This window comes from Ovis canadensis, chromosome 4 (genome assembly GCF_042477335.2).
Source record: "Ovis canadensis isolate MfBH-ARS-UI-01 breed Bighorn chromosome 4, ARS-UI_OviCan_v2, whole genome shotgun sequence".
Taxonomy (NCBI): Eukaryota; Metazoa; Chordata; class Mammalia; order Artiodactyla; family Bovidae; genus Ovis; species Ovis canadensis.
The window spans coordinates 51,453,488-51,474,190 of NC_091248.1; positions in this window are offsets into that span (position 1 = coordinate 51,453,488).

Consider the following 20,703-nt stretch of genomic DNA (forward strand, 5'->3'; position numbering starts at 1 on the left):
CCAAGAATTTAGGCAAATCAAAGGTTGCCACAATATGAATTATCTCAGTGGAAAAGATTACATTTATGATTTATGTGTATGGTTGATTCATATTTTTCTCATGTCAACTGTTCTAATGAAATAAACCACTCAGGTTTTAAGAGAAATTGACGTGTGCTTTCTTTTAAACATTGTCCAGTATCCGCCCTTCATTTGTCCTTTCTTTCCGCTAGAATACAAATACTGTGATCAGAAATGTAGAACCTGTAATATACATAGACCTAGGATAGCAGAATTCATGTTGAAACTTTACCCACCCAAAAAGCTTCATTTCCTATACTACAGTAAAATATTTAATCAATAAAAGCACACAATTTTCACTCAAGTTGAATGTTATATATTCAATTGCTTTATATGCTTCTTACCTAAGATAGTTGAAAAAAGTATAATTTAAGTAAAAATGAAAGTTGTAAACAAAAAAGCTAGATAATTTAACCTCCTCCCTTAAAAGTCTAGACGTATTCTAAAATATCAATCAAGATTAGAATGAAGCACTAGAAGGGAATATTTAGAGGGTAAATTCAGTGATATAGACCCCCAAATAACAAATTTCATGTGATGAACAGAGGACATTTGAGGACATTTCAGTTTAACAGAATTTTCCCAGTGGACAAGTATTCAGTAAAGATAAATTTAACAGAAAGTTATTGACAAGGTTTAGTTAAAATTTTATATGTTCTTCTTCATAGAAGAGTCTCAAAAGTGTGATTGAATATGTTTGTTTAATTTGAAAAATCTAAGGAACTAATAAACTTTAAAGATAATTTACTTCTAGAAATAGTAGTTGTATTAACAGTTATAGTAGTAACAAGTACTAGTACTAAAGTAGTAGTAATAGTTGGTATTTGTTAAGCACCAATGTGTGTTTAGTTGCTCAGTCGTGTCTGACTCTTTGCAGCCCTATGAACTGGAGCCCACCAGATTCTTCTCTCCATGGGCTTCTTCAATCAAGAATACTTGGAGTAGGTCGCCATTTCCTCCTCCAGAAGATCTTTCTGACCCAGGGATCGAACCCGTATCTTCTGTGTCACCTGTGTTGGCAGGTGGAGTCTTTACCACTGAGTCCCCTGGGAAGCCCTATTAAGCACCTGCTGCTGCTGCTGCTACTGCTAAGTCGCTTCAGTCGTGTCCGGCTCTATGCAACCCCATAGACAGCAGCCCACCAGGCTCCCCCGTCCCTAGGATTCTCAAGGCAAGAACACTTGAATGGGCTACCATTTCCTTCTCCAATGCGTGCAAAAGAAAAGTCAAAGTGAAGTCGCTCAGTCGTGTCCGACTGTTAGCGGCCCCATGGACTGTAGCCCACCAGGCTCCTCTGTCCATGGGATTTTCCAGGCAAGAGTACTGGAGTGGGGTGCCTTCTCCATTAAGCACATACTATGTGCCTAATATATTTTGCAATCTTATGTGTATTAGGCAATTTACATGATTTAAGCATATGGTACAAGACCATAATGCTTGCAGTGAGAAACTGAATAGTCTAACTTTGGAGCCAGTCAAATCATATATTTTGTCATTAAATCTGCTATCTTAGAGTCATTCAAGGGTGATAAAAATGCAGAGGTAGCCATTCTACTGACAGAAACAGGAAAGTATAGCGAATAAGCAAGGAGAGACAGAAACTGGAGACCTGAAAACTCTGAGAGACATGGGTTAAATTCAATCTGTCAGCTTTCCAGGTTCTGTAAGACTGGTCGCTACAGATATTCATTCTTCAATGTCTCTGAATCTTCAATGTCTCTGAAATGCAGTCTTAGTCTTAACCCCCTACTCAATCTCTGTTTAAGTGACTCATGAATCCTTGAAATTAAATTGCCTTGACTAGAAAAAAGTGAAAGTAGCATTCTGGTCTCCATTTTCTAATTAGAAGGTGGTTTAACTTGATTTATATTTAAGTAAAGAGATGTAAGAAATGGAAAAAATCTTGCTTTATGGAAATCATTCTGTTATGAATGGACAGATTTAGGGGAGATTGCTTTCCCAGTGGCTCAGTTGATAAGGAGTCCACCTGCAATGCAGGAGATGCTGGTTCAATTCATGGGTTGGGAAGATACCTTGAAGAAGGGACAGGCAACTCACTCTAGTATTCCTGGGCTTCCCTGGTGGTTCAGTTGGTACAGAATCTGCCTACAATGAGGGAGACCTGGGTTCAGATCTGGTTTAAGAAGATCCCCTGGAGGAGGGTATGGTAACCTACTTCAGTATCCTTGCCTAGAGAATCCCCATGGTTAGAGGAGCCTGGCGGGCTGCAGTCCATGGGGTCACAAAGACTGGGACATGACTGTACCACTTTCACTTCACTTCACTTGACTCCATGGAGGTAACTTTCTGATGTCATAGTCCCTAAACCAGGTTGCTTGCTCAGCAGCAAAACCTAGAAGGAGTCTCAGATTATAATCAAAAGAACAACTGGACAGAAGATGAGGTGAAAGTTGTTCAGTTGTGTCTGACTCTTTGCAACCCCATGGACTGTACAGTCCATGGAATTCTCCAGGCCAGAGTACTGCAGTGGGTAGCCTTTCCCTTCTCCGGAGGATCTTCTGAACCCAGGGATCGAACCCAGGTCTCCTACATTGCAGTTGGATTCTTGACCAGCTGAGCCACCAGGGAAGCCCAAGAATACTGCAGTGGGTAGCCTATCACTTCTCCAGTGGATCTTCCCATTCCAGGAATCAAACCTGGGTTGGAAGACAAGGTAATGGAGAGACTTTCGGTATTCACAATAAGGAAAGCTTACACTGAAATGAAATACATGCATCCAGGTTATTTGGTTTATCTAAATAATGCCCCATTCAAGGTTTTTAATTTCCATCATTGAAAAAATTTTAGATTGATATTACAAACCTGAATGGTCTAGTGGATTTCTTCAATTTCAGTCTGAATTTGGCAATAAGGGGTTCATGATCTGAGCCACCGTCAGCTCCTGGTCTTGTTTTTGCTGACTGTATAGAGCTTCTCCATCTTTGGTTGCAAAGAATATAATCAATTTGATTTTGCTGTCGACCATCTGGTGATGTCCATGTATAGAGTCTTCTCTTATGTTGTTGGAAGAAGGTGTTTGCTATGACCAGTGTGTCCTCTTGGCAGAACTCTATTAACCTTTCCCTGCTTCATTCTGTACTCCAAGGTCAAATTTCCCTGATTTTCCAGGTGTTTATTAACTTCCTACTATGGCATTCCAGTCCCCTATAATGAAAAGGACATCTTTTTGGGGGTGTTAGTTCTAGAAGGTCTTGTAGGTCTTCACAGAACTGTTCAACTTCAGCTTTTTCAGCATTATTGGTTGGGGCATAGACTTGGATAACTGTGATATTGAATGGTTTGCCTTGGAGACGAACAGAGATCATTCTGTCATTTTTGAGATTGCATCCAAATACTGCATTTCAGACTCTTTTGTTGACTATGATGGCTACTCCATTTATTCTAAGGGATTCCTGCCCACAGTAGTAGACATAATGGTCATCTGACTTAAATTTACCCATTCCAGTCTGTCTTAGTTCACTGATTCCTAGAATGTCACTGTTCATTCTTGCCATCTCTTGTTTGACCACTTCCAATTTGCCTTGATTCATGGACCTAACAGTCCAGGTTTCTATGCAATATTGCTCTTTACAGCATCAGACCTTGTTTCTATCACCAGTCCCATCCACAACTGGGTGTTGTTTTTGCTTTGGTGCCATCCCATCATTCTTTCTGGAGTTACTTCTCCACTGATCTCCCCTAGCATATTAGGCATCTACTGAGCTGGGGAGTCCATCTTCCAGTATCCTATCTTTTTGCCTTTTCATACTGTTCATGGGGTTTCAAGGCAAGAATACTAAAGGGTTTGCCATTCCCTTCCCAGCGGACCACATTCTGTAAGACCGCTCTACCATGACCCATCCATCTTGGGTGGCCCCACATGACATGGCTTAGTTTCATTGAAATAGTTTCAAGAAATGGAGGGAAACAATACAATGGGAAAGACTACAGATCTCTTCAAGAAAATTAGAGATACCAAGGGAACATTTCATGCAAAGAGGAGCTCAATAAAAAAACAGAAAAGGTAGGGACCTAACAGAAGCAGAAGATGTGAACAAGAGGTGGCAATAATACACAGAAGAACTGTACCAATAACATCTTCATGACCCAGATAATCACGATGGTGTGATCACTCACCTAGAGCCAGATATCCTGGAATGTGAAGTCAAGTGGGCCTCAGGAAGCAACACTACAAACAAAGCTAGTGGAGGTGATAGAATGCCAATTGAGCTATTTCAACTCCTGAAAGATGGTACTGTGAAAGTGCTGCACTCAATATGCCAACAAATTTGGAAAACTCAGCAGTGGCCACAGGACTGGAAAAGGTCAGTTTTCATTCCAATCCCAAAGAAAGGCAATGCCAAAGAATGCTCAAACTACCACACAATTGCACTCATCTCACACCCTAGTAAAGTAATGCTTAAATTTCTCCAAGGGAATGGCAAGCCACTTCAGTATTCTTGCCTTGAGAACCCCATGAACAGTATGAAAAGGGAAAATGATAGGATACTGAAAAAGGAACTCCCCAGGTCATTAGGTGCCCAATATGCTGCTGGAGATCAGTGGAGAAACAACTCCAGAAAGAATGAAGGGATAGAGCCAAAGCAAAAACAATATCCAGTTGTGGATGTGACTGGTGATAGAAGCAAGATCCGATGCTGTAAAGAGCAATATTGCATAGGAACTTGGAATGTCAGGTCCATGAATCAAGGCAAATTGGAAGTGGTCAAAAGAGAGATGGCAAGGGTGAACGTCGACATTTTAGGAATCAGCGAACTAAAATGGACTGGAATGGGTGAATTTAACTCAGATGACCATTGTATCTACTACTGTGGGCAGGAATCCCTGAGAAGAAATGGAGTGGCCATCACGGTCAACAAAAGAGTCCAAAATGCAGTATTTGGATGCAATCTCAAAAACGACAGAATGATCTCTGTTCATCTCCAAGGCAAACCATTCAATATCATAGTTATCCAAGTCTATGCCCCAACCAGTAACGCTGAAGAAACTGAAGTTGAACGGTTTTATGAAGACCTACAAGACGTTTTAGAACTAACACCCAAAAAAGATGTCCTTTTCATTATAGGGGACTGGAATGCAAAAGTAGGAAGTCAAGAAATACTTGGAGTAACAGGCAAATTTGGCCTTGGAATGTGAAATGAAGCAGGGCAAACTCTAATAGAGTTTTGCCAAGAAAATACACAGGTCATAGCAAACACCCTCTTCCAACAACACAAGAGAAGACTCTACACATTGACATCACCAGATGGTCAACACCAAAATCAGATTGATTATATTCTTTGCAGCCAAAGATGGAGAAGCTTTATACAGTCAACAAAAACAAGACTAGGAGCTGACTGTGGCTCAGATCATGAACTCCTTATTACCAAATTCAGACTCAAATTGAAGAAAATAGGGAAAACCACTAGATCATTCGGGTATGACCTAAATCAAATCCCTTATAATTATACAGTGGAAGTGAGAACTAGATTTAAGGGCCTAGATCTGATAGATAGAGTGCCTGATGAACTATGGAATGAGGTTCGTGACATTGTACAGGAGACATGGATCAAGACCATCCCCATGGAAAAGAAATGCAAAAAAGCAAATGGCTGTCTGGGGAGGCCTTACAAATAGCTGTGAAAAGAAGAGAGGCGAAAAGCAAAGGAGAAAAGGAAAGATATAAGCATCTGAATGCAGAGTTCCAAAGAATAGCAACAAGAGATAAGAAAGCCTTCTTCAGTGATTAATGCAAAGAAATAGAGGAAACCAACAGAATGGGAAAGACTAGAGATCTCTTTAAGAAAATTAGAGATACCAAGGGAACATTTCATGCAAAGATGGGCTCGGTAAAGGACAGAAATGGGATGGACCTAACAGAAGCAGAAGATATTAAGAAGAGGTGGCCAGAAATACACGGAAGAACTGTACAAAAAAGATCTTCACGACCCAGATAATCATGATGCTGTGATCACTCATCTAGAGCCAGACATCTTGGAATGTGAAATCAAGTGGGCCTTAGGAATCATCACTATGAACAAAGCTAGTGGAGGTGATGGAATTCCAGTTGAGCTATTTCAAATCCTGAAAGATGATGCTGTGAAAGTGCTGCACTCAATATGCCAGCACATTTGGAAAACTCAGCAGTGGCCACAGGACTGGAAAAGGTCAGTTTTCATTCCAATCCCAAAGAAAGGCAATGCCAAAGAATGCTAAAACCACCACATAATTGCACTCATCTCACATGCTGGTAAAGTAATGGTCAAAATTCTCCAAGCCAGACTTCAGCAATACGTGAACCGTGAACTCCCTGATGTTCAACCTGGTTTTAGAAAAGGCAGAGGAACCAGAGAACAAATTGCCAACATCTGCTGGATCATGGAAAAAGCAAGAGAGTTCCAGAAAAACATCTATTTTCTGCTTTATTGACTATGCCAAAGCCTTTGACTGTGTGGATCACAATAAACTGTGGAAAATTCTGAAAGAGATGGGAATACCAGACCACCTAACCTGCCTCTTGAGAAATCTGTATGCAGGTCAGGAAGCAACATTTAGAACTGGACATGGAACAACAGACTGGTTCCAAATAGGAAAAGGAGTACATCAAGGCTGTATATTGTCACCCTGCTTATTTAACTTCTATGCAATGTGTATCATGAGAAACACTGGACTGGAAGAAACACAAGCTGGAATCAAGATTGCTGGGAGAAATATCAATAACCTCAGATATGCAGATAACACCACTCTTATGGCAGAAAGTGAAGAGGAGCTAAGAAGCTTCTTGATGAAAGTGAAAGACGAGAGCGAAAAAGTTGGCTTAAAGCTCAACATTCAGAAAACGAAGATATGGCATCCGGTCCCATCACTTGATGGGAAATAGATGGGGAAACAGTGGAAACAGTGTCAAACTTTATTTTTTTTAGGCTCCAAAATCACTGCAGATGGTGACTGCAGCCATGAAATTAAAAGACGCTTACTCCTTGGAAGAAAAGTTATGACCAACCTAGATAGTATATTCAAAAGTAGAGACATTACTTTGCTGACTAAGGTCCATCTAGTCAAGGCTATGGTTTGTCCTGTGGTCATGTATGGATGTGAGAGTTGGACTGTGAAGAAGGCTGAGCACCAAAGAATTGATGCTTTTGAACTGTGGTGTTGGAGAAGACTCTTGAAAGTCCCTTGGACTACAGGGAGATCCAACCAGTCCATTCTGAAGGAGATCAACCCTGGGATTTCTTTGGAAGGAATGATGCTAAAGCTGAGCTCCAGTACTTTGGCTACCTCATGCAGAGTTGACTCATTGGAAAAGACTCTGATCCTGGGAGGGATTGGGGGCAGGAGGAGAAGGGGATGACCAAGGATGAGATGGCTGGATGGCATCATGGACTTGATGGACGTGAGTCTGAGTGAACTGCGGGAGTTGGTGATGGACAGGGAGGCCTAGCGTGTTGTGATTCATGAGGTCGCAAAGAGTCGGACATGACTGAGCAACTGAACTGAAGTCAGGCTTCAGCAATACGTGAACTGTGAACTTCCAGATGTTCAAGCTGGTTTTAGAAAGGGCAGAGGAACCAGAGATCAAATTGCCAACATCCGCTGGATCATGGAAAAAGCAAGAGAGTTCCAGAAAAACAACTATTTGTGCTTTATTGACTATATCAAAGCCTTTGACTATATGGATCTCAAAAAACTGTGGAAAATTCTGAAAGAGATGGGAATACCAGACCACTTGACCTGCCTCTTGAGAAACCTATATGCAGGTCAGGAAGCAACAATTAGAACTGGACATGGAACAACATGGTTCCAAATAGAAAAGGAGTACGTCAAGGCTGTATATTGTCACCCTGCTTATTTAACTTCTATGCAGTGTACATCATGAGAAAAGCTGGTCTGGAGGAAGCACAGGCTGTAATCAAGATTTTCAGGAGAAATATCAAAAACCAGAGACATGCAGATGACACCCCCCTTATGGCAGAAAGTGAAGAAGAACTAAAGAGCCATTTGATGAAAGTGTAAGAGGAAAGTGAAAAAGTTGCCTTGAAGCTCAACATTCAGAAAACTAAGATCATGGCATCCGATCCCATCACTTCATGGCAAATAGATGGGGAAACAGTGGAATCAGTGGCTGACTTATTTGGGGGGCTGGGGCCCCAAAATCACTGCCAATGGTGATTGTAGCCATGAAATTAAAAGATGATTACTCCTTGGAAGGAAAGTTATGACCAACCTAGATAGGATGTTCAAAAGCAGAGACATCACTTTGCTAACAAAGGTTCATCTAGTCAAGGCTATGGTTTTTCCAGTAGTTATGTATGGATGTGAGAGTTGGACTATAGAGAAAGCTGAGTACAGAAGAATTGATGCTTTTGAACTGTGGTGTTGGAGAAGACTTTTGAGAGTCCCTTGGACTGCAAGGAGATCCAACTAGTCCATCCTAAAGGAGATCAGTTCTGGGTGTTCTTTGGAAGGACAGATGTTGAAGCTGAAACTCCAGTACTTTGGCCACCTGATGGAAAGAGCTGACTCATTTGAAAAATACTCTGATGCTGGGACAGATTGAGGGCAGGAAGAGAAGGGGACGACAGAGGATGAGATGGCTGGATGGCATGACCGACTCGATGGACATGTATTTGGGTGGACTCTGGGAGTTGGTGATGGACAAGGGGGCCTGACGTGCTGCAGTTCATGGGGTCATGAAGAGTCGGACACTACTGAGTGATTAAACTTGCCCAAAGACTGATATTACAAACAATAATATTTTTGTCATTAATTTCCATAAAGAAATTATATTACATTATTTTTACTCATACAATTAGTATTTATTAAATGTCTAACTTTTGCTTGGTGCCAGGATTTCAAAGCAAAATATGTTATATTCTCAGTGTAAAAGTAGCTTACAGTTTTATGGGGAGAATACTGATTCTGAAGTAGGAAAAAGATATGAAACTTTTAAATGATATTTTAAAACTTTATAATAACATCAATATTTCTTAATATTAGGTTAAGTGTTTTAAGCAAAATGAAAAATGTCATCTGCTCAACTGAAATGAATCTATTTTTATTAAAATTTCTTTGTGAAATATACTATCCAAAGAACATTAAATTAAAAACAGACCTGCCTAATGATTTAATCAGGTGCTTAATGAAATTCGATTATGTCACAAAAATTCTGTCTGACAAAAATAAGTTTTAGCACATTATTCTCCAATGGTTTCTTATATATTAACTTGTAAAATACAAACTTTAGGATTCTTTCCTTAAAACTAATGAATTGTATGTCAAACTATGTTGCATAAAAATAAACATCTAGCATTATTTTAGCACAGAAGAGTAATTAGACATTTACCAATCCTCACTGCATTCCTAAACTCACCATGTTATATATAATAGGTGCTTAATAGAAAAAATGTTGAATAAGTGAATAAGACAAGAAGCATTTTAATCTATTTTCTATGCTATGCTAAATAATACACAAATTGAAAAAAGAAACTTTCTTAAGGGTTAATTACATATTTGGAAAAGGTACAGCAATGTAAATATTCTATTTTTAATTTTCTACTTTCTTACTTTGCTTTGGGAAAGTAATAGTTAATATATCACCAACTACAAGGAAGCTAGGTAATTTAATAAATATATAATTTTGTGTTGTGGCATATGAAACTGTTTCATGGATGACCCTGATAAAACTTTTAGACTCAGTCAATAAAGAATAAATATGCCTTTCCCTCTCTCTCAAGCCAATTCAAATTAGAAAGACATGAGTTTTTTGCAAAGGAAAATCAAGCAAAATTATGTAGATGTACTTTATTAAGTACAAATAGTTTAATTTATTTCAAAAGGGAAATCCTTAATTTTCAGACATGGAGGAGACAATCAGGAGATGTAATTAAAGCTAACTGCAAAGAAATTCATTACACTTTCTGAAATATGTAGGTTGTTTATGTGTGTGAGCAGAGAGAGAGGAAAGCATATAGATAATGGATAGTATTTCACACAGGTGAATTTAATTCATTACACTTAAATATAAAAATAACTGACAAAGTCTACTGATAATTTCTTCAAAATTTGTAAAGTTCATTGCTATTTCATAACATTTTCTGTGTCTTAATAAAATGTACTCTTTTGAAAATCATAAATGTAATTAATGTTCACTGCAAATAGAACATAAATATCCCCATATCATACTTCCATATTTTCTAACATCAGTAACTTGAACTTGTACATGAAGTGATACACTCCTCACATGCCCTTTGCATTCTTAACTTTTGTTGGGTTTGAGGATAAAATATAAAACTTGCAATCTAGAAAATAATTTAAAAGCAATTTAAATCAAAACTTGAAACCTTCCAAAAAAGAAAACTTCAGGCCCAGATGTCTTCACTACTAAACTTTTAAGAACATTAAAGGAATAAGTAATATAATTTTTATACCAACTATTCTAGAGAATTGAAAAAGAGGAACTACTTCCAGTTAAGTTATTGAAACCATCATAATCACTATACCACACTATGTGTGGTGTGACCATTGCAAGAATGGAAAATTGTAACATTTCTCATGTGTAAAACCACCTAAAAATACTTACAATCCTATTCATATACATATAAATAGATAGATACCTATATATATGGGCAGCACCATGTTTTAGGTAGCAATTATTTTGTGAATTTGAAATTATGTCCCAAGCAATTGATAAAATTTATTATATTAATAATATATGACCATATCCAGAAAAAGCATTTAAAGTATTCAATAACCATTCAATAATGCATTTAAATAAGTATTTAAAATAATCAATTCATTTAAAAATTCAATGTTTATTAATGATAAACATTCTCCTAAAACTGGAAATTGAAGGGACCTTTGTTAATCTCATAAAGGATACCTACCAAGAAATTTATAGCTATCATTCTAAAAGGTAGGTTATAATGCTTTCTTACTTAAATGGAAAAAGGATAAGGATGTTCAGTCTCCCTACTTATTTTCAATTTTGTACTGAAAGTACTTGGCAAGGAGAAGAGAAGATATTTAAACTTATAAATATTAGGGGGAAAGAGATAAAATTATTTTTTCACAAATGGCAGAAGTATGTTTAGAAAATTCAAAAGAATTTATAACATATAAATATTAATATGTAAATTTAGAAAGCATTCAATACATGATCAATGTGTTTCTATATACTAGAAACAAACAATTGGAAAATTTTTTAAATATCATTTACAATATCATTAAAACCAAATGTGCTATAAATTTTCCAAAAAGAAATGTATTAGATCTTTGCTGAGAGGATTTTTAAAGATCTAAATAAATAATGAGCTTTTCCTGCTCATGGACTGGAAACTCAATATTGTTCTCCTAGTTTGATCTACAGCTTTAATGAAATAACAATCCAAATCTCTGAATGCTTTATTTTTTGCAGTAATAGAGAAACTTTTAAAAACCATTTGGAAATACAAAGGATTTATATTGGCAAAATACAAGCTTTAAAAAAAATTGGAGGATATATACAACCAAATATCATCCTTACATGAAAGCTGCAGTAATGAAGACAGTTAAATGTTCGTGCAAGGATAGGCTCTGGATTTATGACATCAGCACTCTTCAATTTAGGGGAAAAAGTGAGATTTTCAATATCATGTTAGAAGAATTTCTTATCCATTTAAAAAATAAGAAAAACCTTGACTTTTTCTGCATGCCGTGTTTAGAATGTGTTAAAAAAGTGAATATATCTTCTTGAAGAAAACATCTTCATGGCCTTGTGGTAGGAGAACATCTCATATAGGATGCCAATACCGAAAACTACACTTGGGAAGCCAATAACATGCAAAACAAGGAAACAGGTAAAATAGGGAGAAAAAAGAAACTCCAGTGTCCTTATTCATCAAATTATTCTATCCAGTGTCCTTATATATTAAGTTATTCTACAGTCCAGCTATCAGTATCTACATTTGAAATGTTTACCAGGAATAATGAGTCTTTTTCTTAAATTTGGATAGCTTAAACATCATAGTTCAGAAGAACACATTTCACCTTTCATTGTTGATATAAAAACTGCACATTTAAAAATATTCAGTTTAACACCATAACATAGAGGATGTGGGGAATGTAGAATGTACAGAGTTTTGCTTTTTGTTTTTCACTTACTAAGTTGCATCTGACTCTTTATGACCACATGGACTGCAGCACGCCAGGCTTCCCTTTCCTTCACTATCTCCTGGAGTTTCCTCAAATTCATGCCCACTGAGTCGGTGATGCTATCTAACATCTCATTCTCTGCCACCCCTTCTCCTCTTGCCCTCAATCTTTCCCAGTGGCAGGGTCTTTTCTAGTGAGTCAGCTGTTCACTTTAGCTGGCCAAAGTATTAGAGCTTCAGCTTCAGTATCAGTCGTTCCAATGAATATTCAGGGTTGATTTCCTTGAATTTCACAGGACTCACAAAAGTCTTCTCCAGCACCATAGTTGAAAAGCACCAATTTTTCGGCACTCAGCCTTCAATGTGTACGAAGTGGTAGCCCTTAAATAATCCTGTTAGCCTCCAATAAACACTGATTGCATTTGTATGCCTAACCTTGGTGCCCACGTGCACACACACACACACACAGACACACACACACACTGATACTATATGATAAAAAATTTTTTGAACCATGCTGCCTATGTAATTTATATAGAAGAGGTGAGTTAAAAATTGAATGAAATAATATAAAATTTTCAATTAAAATCATACATTTTCACCCTAAATCTCAGATGATTTGATCCCCAATATTGCTTCTGGCAAAAATTGATCCAAATATTATTTTATTTTTTAAATTCTTTTTATATTGGAGTATAGCTGATTTACAATATTGTGTTAGTTTCAGGTGTACAGCAAAGTGATTTAGTAATTCATGTACATATATCCATTCTTTTCCCATATAGGTTATTTGATCAATTTCTTTATTATTATACATATACATATTATTATACATATACATATACATTATTATTGGCTGTCTGGGTCTTTGTTGCTGCACAGGCTTTTTGTGTAGTTGCAGCGAGTGGGTCTACTCTCTAGTTGCAGTGCCCAGTCTTCTCATTCCTGTGGCTTCTCCTGTTGAAGAGCATGGTGCACAGGCTTCAGTAGTTGTGGCCCCAGGACTCTAGAGTGCAGGCTTGATAGTTCTGACCCATGGGCTTCGTTGCTCCATGGCATATGGAATCTTCCCAGGTAAGGGATTGAGTCTGTGTCTCCTGCATTGGCAAGCAGATTCTTTACCACTGAGCCACCAGGGAAGCCTTCCCATTTAGGTTACTATAAACTATTCAGTAGAGTTCCCCTAGTTGTTTATCTGGGCTTCCCTGTGGCTCAACTGATACAGAATCTGCCCACAGTGTGGGAGACCTGGGTTTGATCCCTGAGTTGGGAAGATCCCCTGGAGAAGGGAAAAGCTACTCACTCTAGTATTTTTGCTGTTTTATAGTAGTGTGTATATGTTAATTTCAGCCTCCTATTTTATCCCTCTCCACCACCTTTCCCCTTTGCTAAATGTAAATTTGTTCACTGAGTCTGTGAGTCTGTTTCTGTTTTGTAAATAAGTTCATTAGCATCATTTCTTAGGTTCTACATGTAAGTGATATCATATGATCTTTTTCTTTATCTGTCTGACTTCTTTTTTTTTTCATGAAACAGAAGTCACAGTTCAATTTATTTTGTGATGATACAAACTTCACAATTCTTCCTGCCAGATAAAAAAAATATATGAATCTACTGCTTTATCTGAGAAATCTCAAATATTGTAGTCCCACCCTGCCTAAAGTCTAGGAGATAGAGACAGTACCACTGGGGTCTTTGTGACTGTCTGTCTCCCTGGGGTTGGGCACTACCTTTCCTGCACACAAGGGGAGGGTGTTCAGGGAAGCACAGCTCACTGGTGAGAGGTGGGGAGCTACTTGTGAGAAGGGAGAGGAGGAATATGAGGTAAGCTACTGGTGAGAGGGGAGAGGAGGAATATGATGTGAGCCCAGGGATACAGACAGGATTTGATGACATGAAGATGCAGTCGGTGATCTCCCTTGGTGTTGGGCCAATGAGAACTAGGGATAGTTGTTGGATTCTGTCCTGTCCTAACCCAGCCTGGCTTTTTTTTTTTTTTAAATTGGAGGCTAATTAGTTTACAATATTGTAGTGGTTTTTGCCATACATTGACATGAATCAGCCATGGGTGTATATGTGTTCCCCATCCTGAACCCCCCTCCCACCTCCCTCCCATCCCATCCCTCAGGGTCATCCCAGTGCACCAGCCCTGAGGACCCTGTCTCATGCATCAATCCTGGACTGGCAATCTGTTACACATATGATAACATATATGCTTCAATGTTATTCTCTCAAATCATCCCAACCTCACCTTCTCCCACAGAGGCCAAAAGACTGTACGTCTGTGTCTCTTGCTGTCTCACATATAGGATTATTGTTAACGTCTTTCTAAATTCCGTATATATGCATTAGTATACTGTATTGGTGTTTTTCTTTTTGGCTTCACTCTGTATAATAGGCTCCCGTTTCGTCCACCTCATTAGAACTGATTCAAATGTATTCTTTTTAATGGCTGAGTAATACTCCATTGTATATATGTACCACAGCTTTCTTATCCATTCATCTGCTGATGGACATCTAGGTTGCTTCCATGTCCTGGCTATTATAAACAGTGCTGAGATGAACATTGGGGTACACGTGTCTCTTTCAATTCTGGTTTCCTTGGTTTGTATGCCCAGCAGTGGGATTGCTGGGTCATAAGGCAGTTCTAGTTACAGTTTTTTAAGGAATATCCACACTGTTCTCCATAGTGCTGTACTAGTTTGCATTCCCACCAACAGTGTAACAGGGTTCCCTTTTCTCCACACCCTCTCTAGCATTTATTGCTTGTAGACTTTTGGATAGCAGCCATTCTGACTGGCGTGAGATGGTATCTCATTGTGGTTTTGATTTGCATTTCTCTGATAATGAGTGATGTTGAGCATCTTTTCATGTGTTTGTTAGCCATCTGTATGTCTTCTTTGGAAAAATGTCTGTTTAGTTCTTTGGCCCATTTTTTTGATTGGGTTGTTTGTTTTACTGGAATTGAGCTGCATGACTGGCTTGTATATTTTTGAGATTATTTCTTTGTTAGTTGCTTCATTTGCTACTGTTTTCTCCCATCCTGAAGGCTGTCTTTTCACCTTTCCTATAGTTTCCTTCGTTGTGCAAAAGCCTTTAAGTTTAATTAGGTCCCATTTGTTTATTTTTGCTTTTATTTCCATTACTCTGGGAGGTGCGTCATAGAGGATCCTGCTGTGATTTATGTCAGAGAGTGTTTTGCCTATGTTTTCCTCTAGGAGCTTTATAGTTTCTGGTTTTACATTTAGATCTTTAATCCACTTTGAGTTTATTTTTGTGTATGGTGTTATAAAGTGTTCTAGTTTCATTCTTTTACAAGTGGTTGAGCAGTTTTCCCAGCACCGCTTGTTAAAGAGATTGTCTTTTCTCCATTGTATATTCTTGCCACTTTTGTCAAAGATAAGGTGTCTATAGGGGCATGATTTATCTCTGGGCTTTCTATTTTGTTCCATTGAACCATATTTCTGTCTTTATGCCAGTACCATACTGTCTTGATGACTGTAGGTTTGTAGTATAGCCTGAAGTTAGGCAGGTTGATTCCTCTAGTTCCATTCTTCTTTCTCAGGATTGCTTTGGCTATTCGAGGTTTTTTGTATTTCCAAATACAAATTGTGAAATTATTTGTTTAGTTCTCTGAAAAATACCATTGGTAGCTTGATAGGGATTGCACTGAATCTATAGATTGCTTTGGGTAGTATACTCATTTTCACTATATTGATTCTTCCGATTCATGAACATGGTATTTTCTCCATCTATTAGTGTCCTCTTTGATTTCTTTCACCAGTGTTTTATAACTTTCTATATATAGGTCTTTGGTTTCTCTAAGTAGATATATTCCTAAGTATTTTATTATTTTTTTGCAATGGTGAATGGAATTCTTTCCATAATTTCTCTTTCTGTTTTCTCATTGTTAGTGTATTGGAATGCAATGGATTTCTGCGTGTTAATTTTATATCCTGAAACTTTACTATATTCACTGATTAGCTCTAGCAATTTTCTGGTGGAGTCTTTAGGGTTTTCTATGTAGAGTATTATGTCATCTGCAAACAGTGAGAGTTTTACTTCTTCTTTTCCAACCTGGATTCCTTTATTTCTTTTTCTGCTTTAATTGCTATGGCTAAAACTTCCAAAACTATGTTGAATAGTAGTGGTGAGAGTGGGCATCCTTGTCTTTTTCCTGACTTTAGGGGAAATGCTTTCAATTTTTCACCATTGAGGATAATGTTTGTTGTGGGTTTGTCATATATAGCTTTTATTATGTTGAGGCATGTTCCTTCTATTCCTGCTTTCTGAAGGGTTTTTATCCAACTTACTTCTTTTAATATGATAATCTCTGGATCTATTCATGTTGCTGCAAATGGCAATATTTCATTCTTTTTATGGCTGAGTAATGTTTCTTTGTGTATGTGTGTGCCTGCATGCTCAGTTGCTAAGTCATCTTGGACCCTTTGCAACCCCATAAACTGTAGCCCACCAGGCTCCTCTGTCCATGGGATTTTCCAAGCAATAATATTGGAGTGGGTTGCAATTTCCTACTCCATGGGATCTTCCTGACCCAGGGATCAAAGCTGTGTCTCCTGCATCTCCTGCATTGGCAGGTGGATTCTTAACCAGTGAGCCACCTAGGAAGCCTTTGTATTTATTGTAGCACTATTTGCAATAACCAAGATATAGAAGTAACTTAAGTGTACATCAACAGATGAATGGATAGATAAGTTGTTTATTTTCTTTATCCATTCATCTGTTGATGGACAATTAGTTTAATTCCATGTCTTGGCTATTGTAAATAGTGCTGCAATGAATATTGAGGTGCATGTATCTTTTGGAAGTGTGGTTTTCCATGAATATATGCCCAGGAGTGAGATTTCTGGATCATATGATAGTTCTGCATTTATATTTCTAAGGAACTTTCATACTGTTGTCCATGGTGGCTGTAGCAGTTTACATTATCACCAAGTGTGTAGGAGGAGTCCCTTTTCTCCACATCCTCACCAGCATTTATTGTTTGTATATATATATATATATATATATATATATATATATATATATATATATATATATATATATATATATATATATATATATATAATGGCTGTTCTGACCAGTGTGAGGTGATACCACATTGTTGTTTTGATTTGTATTTCTCTAATAGTTAGTGATGCTGAGTAAATATTATCTTAATAAGGCCATATTTGAGGTATTTGAAATATTTTTCTATTTGCTCTATTTCAAAATGCTACTTTTCCCACATTAGTTTCTAATAGACATAGTATTTGAATTTACTTAGCAACAATCTCAGGCATTAACATTTGATCCATTTAATTACATGCCAGTGGTTATTAGAAATTTTGTGAGTCTGTTTTTATACCTGCACACTTATTTCTTCAAAGTTAAAAGTGAAAAGGGCAGAGACTAATGGAGCATGGAATTAATTAATGTTGTTTCACTCAGCAGAAGATTTGAGGACTGTGAAGAAGGAATGAAAAATTTTAAACTACAAGGTGATGGTGAGGATGCTAGATAACAGGAAGGCAGAGGTCACAAAAGTAAACTAAAATGTTATGTATATAAAATGTTATGTGCTCTGTGCTTAGTCACTTCAGTTGTGTCCTACTCTTTGCAACCCCATGGACTGTAGCCCACCAGGCTCCTCTGAGAGTGGGGATTCTCTAGGCAAGAATACTGGAGTGGGTTGCCATGTCCTCCTCAGTTATCTTCCCAACCCAGGGATCAAACCCACATCTACTGCATTGCAGGTGGATTCTTTACCATCTGAGCCACCAGGGAAGCCCATAAAATGTAATATATCAAATCCATAAGTCACATTATATCAATGAACACAGTAAATTACTGACCTTGGCCCACTTATTTATGGGAATTCTTTTGATATTTATTATCACAAGATATGTGAATCAATATTTAGAGATAACTTTACCTTATTTTATGAATTGATTTTTTTTACAAAATTGTATTCTCTTTCAGAAGTAAATTTTATAAATAGATCAAATATATCCCATATCTTTATTTTATGAGCCAAAAAAAATTGATGTGTGATTACAAAACTTGATATAAACTACAACTTCTAAATTTTCCAAAAAAAATTTTTTTCTAGTCATTCAATTTTTTAAAGAAGTCAACTTCATTTTCCTAACCCCTAGCATTCTGCTCTCCAAACGTTGTTTAAAACCCTTCTATCTGAAAAAATGTCTTACCCTGTGCCTATTCGTTTGCACTTCATTTTGTCAGTAGTGCATTTCCTCATTTCTGAGACATTCCTTTAGAAGTAACACCAGAGCTGGTTTGCAGAAAAACATGCATAATAATGTTAGAAACATGAAATGTCTAAGTGTAGGGCATGTGGCTGCTCTTAGTTTCTCCGTGAAGCCCAGTAAGGGCTTGTATCTCTTGACTGAAGGAGGTTTATTTAAATATTTTCCTTTCACTGGGAGGTGTAAGCACATCTGTTTATTATTCTTTCTATCCAGAGCCTAGTTTTTGGACCAAATACACACATGCAATACACAAATGCATATACATCTTTTCCAAGAGAAAAATAAATACTACTTTTTAGGTATAATATAATTTTGTATATGAGAAGGAAAAAATAGATTTCCTAAGATTTTCATTATTTACCCTCTGTTTCTTTACCAATAAAGTTAGTAATTTATTTTTCAGAACCGAGTTTATTGTGCTTTCTCAGACTCAAGAGAACAAGATAGTAGATGATTGTGGAATTGAACTTTTCATAGTGATGTCCACTGAGTATAGACAGAAAGACTGAGAAAGTCATCCTAATTATAACTAAACTGTAGTTTTAACTGAGTCTTCATTTTTAAAAATTTCTATCCTGGAAAAGTCAAAGGAATAGTTTTATTCTCCCAGTTAAATATATCAGTTCAGTTCAGTTCAGTCGCTCAGTCATGTCTGACTCTTTGTGACCCCATGAATCACAGCACGCCAGGCCTCCCTGTCCATCACCAACTCCTGGAGTTCACTCAGACTCACATCCATTGAGTCCATGATGCCATCCAGCCATCTCATCCTCGGTCGTCCCCTTTTCCTCCTGCCCTCAATCCCTCCCAGCATCAGAGTCTTTTCCAATGAGTCAACTCTTCACATGAGGTGGCCAAAGTACTGGAGTTTCAGCTTTAGCATCATTCCTTTCAAAGAAATCCCAGGGCTGATCTCCTTCAGAATGGACTGGTTGGATCTTGATATAATTCTTAGTTAATTTTAGCAATGTTAGAAAAATGATGTTACTACTAGTTGTTTTGAAAATTATAAGTAAAAGATATACTCATTCAGTATCTGTTGGTAATAATTCTTGATCAGCATTTGAAATTTACAATTTTGGGGAGTAATTTTTCTATGCAACATGCTATTCATATTGTTCTATTTGTAAAATAGTTATTGAACAAGTATAATGTTGAGAGATGTTGATTCAAATTAAATCACAATATCTTACTCAAAGTTGTTCACGATAAAATTGAAGGGATTCTGTGTACATAAATTTTTAAAATATAATACAAAATGTTTCTTAAACTATAATGTACATATAAATCTGGAACTCTTGTCCAATGTGATTTTAATTTAGTATATCTGAGTCATTTATATTCTAAAAAGTTCACAGGTGATGCGGCTATAACTGGTATTGGGACCAGTTACGTGCGTATGCTTTACGGCATCAAATAGGAGTGGCACAACTCTCAAACCTGAGCTGTGATTCACAGGATTGGTAAGAATTTACCACATAGAGAAAATAGAGAAAGGTGTTTTTACATGGGAAAATAAAAAACACAGTAAGAGCCTTAGAAACTCAAAAAGCCAAGGAGTTCCTAGAGCAAATGCTGTAAGTGTGGCTCAACTTTATCACACAAGGCAGAGTGTGGGGCAGCTGCCTTAAACTAGGGTGCCACATTGTCAGCTATACCGAGGCAAACTTGAGAAATGGGAGAATTGTTCCAGCATTTTAACATTACTTCCTTTCTTCCTTTTCAATATCTTCTACCTGACCTTTATCCCCACTCTTATTTTGTGCCCTGTTCTTTCTTACCAACAGTTGCTGTCATCCTATCAGCAGAACTTAGGTACTTCATTAAGTTTTAAATTTTTCATAGAGGACTTTCTAGAGAATGCCACACTAGCTGCAATGGAAAGGAAACAGCTACTCTGAAAGAATGCTACATGAGAAGTATAGAGTACAGAAAAACCTCAGAGATTTTCTGTATTTAAAAAGTGAATGTACCAGTATTCCTTCCATTAAACCTTGCTTTATTTTCCAGGAAAATAAATGACTACACAGTTTGTGGCAGACTATGTATTCTGAGGTGAAAATTGGGGAAAGGATAGGGAATAGACAAGTGTCTGCACTGTTTGTATTAAAGGTATCATCCAGACTGGAGAGAAAAAAGTTTAGGAGAATATTTCATGATGCTGAGGGGTGGGATGGGGAGGGAAGTGGGAGGGGGGTTCAGGATGGGAACACATGTACTCCCATGGCTGATTCATGTTA